At 31.3% G+C, this 6,166-nt stretch overlaps 1 pseudogene; it reads right to left on the minus strand.

The window, feature by feature from the left end:
* LOC106473821 overlaps positions 1-6,166 on the minus strand; it is a 23,127-nt pseudogene that overhangs the window by 7,594 nt on the left and 9,367 nt on the right.

A 6,166-nucleotide genomic window follows, 5' to 3' on the forward strand; every position in this document is an offset into this window, starting at 1 on the left:
GTTCAGCTAACTTAGTTAGTTGTACTAAGAGATTATTAAAGAACCCTATTTACAGTTATAATGTAGTTCAGTTTACTTAGTTAGTTGTACTAAGAGATTATTACAGAACCCTATTTACAGTTATAATGTAGTTCAGCTTACTTAGTTATACTAAGAGATTATTACAGAACCCTATTTACAGTTATAATGTAGTTCAGCTTACTTAGTTATACTAAGAGATTATTAAAGAACTCTATTTACGGTTATAATGTAGTTCAGCTTACTTAGTTATACTAAGAGATTATTACAGAACCCTATTTACAGTTATAATGTAGTTCAGCTTACTTAGTTATACTAAGATATTATTAAAGAACCCTATTTACAGTTATAATATAATTCAGCTTACTTAGTTAGTTGTACTAAGAGATTATTAAAGAACCCTATTTACGGTTATAATATAGTTCAGCTTACTTAGTTAGTTATACTAAGAGATTATCACAGAACCCTATTTACGGTTATAATGTAGTTCAGCTTACTTAGTTATTCTAAGAGATTATTACAGAACCCTATTTACGGTTATAATATTGTTCAGCTTACTTAGTTAGTTGTACTAAGAGATTATTAAAGAACCCTATTTACAGTTATAATATAGTTCAGCTTACTTAGTTAGTTATACTAAGAGATTATTACAGAACCCTATTTACGGTTATAATATTGTTCAGCTTACTTAGTTAGTTATACTAAGAGATTATTATATAACTAAGGTTTGTTTGTTTTCTGTTTTGGATATGTAAATTGTTTTAGGACGTTATTTATAAATCAGGTTTGTTGACGTGACTGCTCATTAAAGTTCTTTATATTAATTTAATTCTTTTGTTTTCACAGTTTGTTTCGAAATCATTCAATACTACATTTTGTTTAGTGTTACAAACAGTATTTTCACAGAAATACAAAGTACGATTGTTTGAAATAAACTTACCCGTTGCTGTCGATCAGGAACAAGGATTCGCCATTGGCACTTCTAGCGTAAAGATTTCTAGCAAAGATTGCAAAGGCGGCTAGAAAAAGGAAATCCTGTGAACAAACTACATATCCGAAACCGAGATAGATACTAAAGTATCGCAAAGAAACAACGTAAAACTCTTAATAACTTATAAGTTTTATGAGTAAACAGAACAGGTCGTAATATGTGTAGTGAAAAAAAAAGTGCAGATGTTTTTGGCTTTAACTATAATACTATATTTTGTTAAATACAGATCTTTTGTTCTTCATGTTTTTAGTTGTCCTTTACCCAATACAGTGAATTTGTCTTTTTATAGGCTTAGGGAATATCTAGCATTGATGTTATTAATTCATTTTTCTGAATTATTCAGCAGAAAAGGACTGATGAGGGTTAGAAGTACTTCGAAACTTCTTTAACTCAGTGGCAAGTGGTGAATCGAATGATAAATTGGGCCTAATATTTATTTTTACTATCTAGGGATATTGTTCAATATATATTAAATCTGGATTTATTATATTAATTTTAAGACCATAACCTATTTATTTAAAAGAAAAACCAGGCAACTTACATGAAGTTTCTTGAATTTCAATTCTTAGAATGAGTTCGTCTCCTAAACCAACTAATCTAGCATCTCTTCCGTATTGATCCAGTATTCGTAAGATCACTTTAGGTGGTGATGCTGTGTTGGTGACTACAGAATTGATGGAAGGACGTTGAGTGCTGAAGAAATACATAATAAAACATACAAATCTAAGCTGATACCTTTCAACACATAAAAAACTGAATACAAAAATATAGAGGCTAACATTCACGGAACGAACGTAACATGTCTCCGCCATGCAATCCCAAAATGGCGTAATTTGACACAAGAAAAATCGTGAAAAACACAGAAAAACTGTCTATATCACTGCTTGGGATCTACAAGAATGTATTTTTTTTACCAAATCCCATGTACATTGGTTGACTTACACATGTAAGTTGGTTGACATGCACATGAATAGTTCACGAAATCACCAAATTGTGCTTTCCTCGCTGAAAAATTAAGAAAAAGACAACAATTACAAAACTGTGTATACTTCTGTTTGGGACCTGTAAAAAGTATCTTTGTACCAAACCCCATGTAAATTGGCCGAAATATGGCGGAGTAATTGACCAAAACCCCCAAAATTATGATTTTTTTGTGAATACTCAAAATTGGCAAATCCAACTTTTTTTATGTCAGTGTGTTGGGCACATGAACATTTACGTTTTACCAATGTTCATCTTGATTGTTGTAAATATAGCCGTGTGTGTTGGGCACATGAACATTTACGTTTATGCCAATGTTCATCTTGATTGTTGTAAATATAACCGTGTGTGTTGGGCACATCAATATTTACGTTTATGCCAATGTTCATCTTGATTGTTATAAATATAACCGTACAGAAGCCCAAAATATACATTTTTTTTTTATATTTGACTCCATAAAATCCCTAAAAAAAGCCTAAATAAAAAGGTTGTTTGGGCATATTGAAGCAAGATACAACTCTATCAAGTTTCAAATTAGGAAATTAATGAATGACAGTCAATTTAAAAGTGTTTGGAAGAAGAAGAAACAACAGGAAAACACTACTTCTCTCTTCGGTGACATAAAAATTACTTTTGAGAACAAACTATAGCGAGATAATTTTGATCAATGCCTTAAAAGCTGTCATACCAGTTCAGATATCAAAATCGTAATAAACAGTCGTTGAATAATGATTTCAAACTACAGGGATCCTTCAATTAATGCGTTTTCGTTTAGTGCGCTTAATTTTCTTTATAACCAATATTCGATTAGTGCGTGCATAATACTTGATTAGTGCGGTAACACACATTTCATTGTAACCATAGTAACTGAAAAGTAAGTTTTAGGCACCGAAATTAAATTATTTTTATAATTAAAAATAGAAAATGGGTAACTATTTTACTTGTCAAGTTATTAATGTGTTTTTATATTCTGCAGTTATCGTTTTAATGTGTTTTTATATTCTGCAGTTATCGTTTTAATGTGTTTTTATATTCTGCAGTTATCGTTTTAATGTGTTTTTATATTCTGCAGTTATCGTTTTAATGTGTTATTATATTCTACAGTTATCGTTTTAATGTGTTATTATATTCTACAGTTATCGTTTTAATGTGTTTTTATATTCTACAGTTATCGTTTATCGTTTCTACAATTACCGTTTAATGTGTGTTATTATATTCTACAGTTACCGTTTTAATGTGTTATTATATTCTGCAGTTATCCTTTTAATGTGTTATTATATTCTACAGTGTGTTATTATATTCTCCAGTTACCGTTTTAATGTGTTATTATATTCTACAATTCCCGTTTTAATGTGTTATTATATTCTACAGTTACCGTTTTAATGTGTTATTATATTCTACAATTCCCGTTTTAATGTGTTATTATATTCTACAGTTACCGTTGTGTTATTATATTCTACAGTTACCGTTGTGTTATTATATTTTACAGTTACCGTTTTACTGTATTATATTCTACAGTTACCGTTGTGTTATTATATTTTACAGTTACCGTTTTACTGTATTATATTCTATAGGTCCCAAGCGAACTTTATGTCCCTCCTAGCTATTTGAAACCACCCTCTCCTATAACACATGCTAGAAACAACACAATTCTAGTTGCTTTACAATTAAGAAATCTGTGACCCGTTGATTTAAAATGTATTGATAAATAAACGTTATAAATGTTTTGTATTGATCTTTATAAATGTATTATAATTATAATTGTTATAAATGTATTGATAAATAAACGTTATAAAATCACATACAGAAATATTTTTTCACCTCGAAGTTTTCACTACTTCTTGTATAAATAGACAAAAGTTATAAAACATACGTCACATCAACTCCTTTCACCCCTCCTTGGAATGGACTACCTAACGTAACTGTGTGTTCACCCATCTCGAAAGAACACACCACCCGAATTGTCCGGTCACTTTCAGTCACGATGATTGGATGCTTCTGGATTACTACCTCATTTACGTACAGTTTTTCTCCCTGAAATAAAAAGGATGTTACATCGTAAACTCTTCAGGACTGAGTGAGCACAGGGTTATTTGCATGTATAACCTTCTGCTGCCTGTGCTTTTATAGCTTGTTATTTTATTTCAACTTGAACCTCAATTACAAGTTCGCTCTGAGTTCAAAATACGATACAATTTTGTAACTGACCTCATTATCATCCAAATACTTATTATTGTTGCGTCATCGAGGTCACGTGACGCTAGTAACACGTCGTATTCTCGAAGCTTCGTGAATCCTCGTGAGGTTACTAGACTTCGGTATTCTTTTATATATAAGACGGTCAAGACGTGACGGGAGGAATGTAATGTGTGTGTAGATAGTGAGTAATTGATAACAACGAACGTCAATAATACTTCTGACTGCAGTTAGCGTTTGTTTAGCGCGATTGTTGAAGTTGAGTGTATCGGTAAAGTTATATCCGGAAAGAATAAACCAGTTTTATTAAGTAAAGACTTGTGTCGTTAAAATTTCGTCGGAACGAAGTTACGGAAAGTTAATTAACAAACGGAGACGTAACATTATAAATGTTTTTGAAGTTCGAAATGCAGACGTAATGAGATGTCTGTTCAAGAAAAGACAACTACTGGTTGTAGACCTATGTGTGATAAAATTGGAATCCTCAGGACAAGAAATTATTGTCTGAGGTTTTGAGCATAAGACGTTATGTTCAGAATACAACACTTTGTTCTAGAATTGTCAGAATTATTGGGTTTTCATTAGATAATGTATGTTAGAGGAACAAATAAAAAGTCATATAATGTATTACAGAGAAATTATTGAAATTCAGTTTATTTCAATACGAAACAAGACCTTACTTACCTCTTGTCTTGAACCACAACGACTTCCTAAAGATATAGCAAGCTGTATTGAAGTTTGTCCTTGACCAACAACAAACATTGATTGGGGTTCCCTCTAGCGTACACCCTGCCGCTAAATGGTGACTCGAAATTCAATGTGACTAGCATATCTTGTGGTGTGCATTGTACACTAACTGGAAGTAACATAGAAACAAATACATTGTTAACTAACTAGAAGTAACTTAGAAACAAACACATTGTAAACTAACTAGAAGTAACATAGAAACAAACACATTGTACACTAACTAGAAGTAACTTAGAAGCAGACACACTGTACACTAACTAGAAGTAACACAGAAACAAACACATTGTACACTAACTAGAAGTAACTTAGAAGCAGACACACTGTACACTAACTAGAAGTAACTTAGAAGCAAACACATTGTACACTAACTAGAAGTAACACAGAAACAAACACATTGTACACTAACTAGAAGTAACATAGAAACAAACACATTGTAAACAAATTAAAAGTAACTTAGAAGCAAACACATTGTACACTAACTAGAAGTAACATAGAAACAAACACATTGCACACTAAAGTAACATAGAAACAAACGCATTGTACACTAACTAGAAGTAACATAGAAACAAACACATTGTACGCTAAAGTAACATAGAAACAAACGCATTGTACACTAACTAGAAGTAACATAGAAACAAACACATTGTACGCTAAAGTAACATAGAAACAAACGCATTGTACACTAACTAGAACCACTTCCAAGTATGTTAACTAGAGCTTGCGTGTAGTGTACATGACGATATTCACGCAATGTGTTTGTTTCTATGTTACTTCTAGTTAGCTTACAATGTGTTTGTTTCTATGTTACTTCTAGTTAGTGTACAATGTGTTTGTTTCTATGTTACTTTAGCGTACAATGTGTTTGTTTCTATGTTACTTTAGCGTACAATGTGTTTGTTTCTATGTTACTTTTAGTTAGTGTACAATGTGTTTGTTTCTATGTTACTTCTAGTTAGTGTACAATGTGTTTGTTTCTATGTTACAGGGAAATATTTCTATTTACTTACTAGCTACAATTTATAGAAAATAAAGATAAAATGTTATATAACGTTAATTAACAACATAAAGCGCGGTAGCTGTAATTAACATAGTAGTAAAAAAGGCCCCGGCATGGCCAGATGGTTAGGGAAATATTTTTATTTACTTACTAGCTACAATTTATAGAAAATAAAGATAAAATATTATATAACGTTAATTAACAACATAAAGCGCGGTAGCTGTAATTAACATAGT

The sequence above is a fragment of the Limulus polyphemus genome, unplaced genomic scaffold, assembly GCF_000517525.1.
Source record: "Limulus polyphemus unplaced genomic scaffold, Limulus_polyphemus-2.1.2 Scaffold6531, whole genome shotgun sequence".
NCBI classification, from domain to species: Eukaryota; Metazoa; Arthropoda; class Merostomata; order Xiphosura; family Limulidae; genus Limulus; species Limulus polyphemus.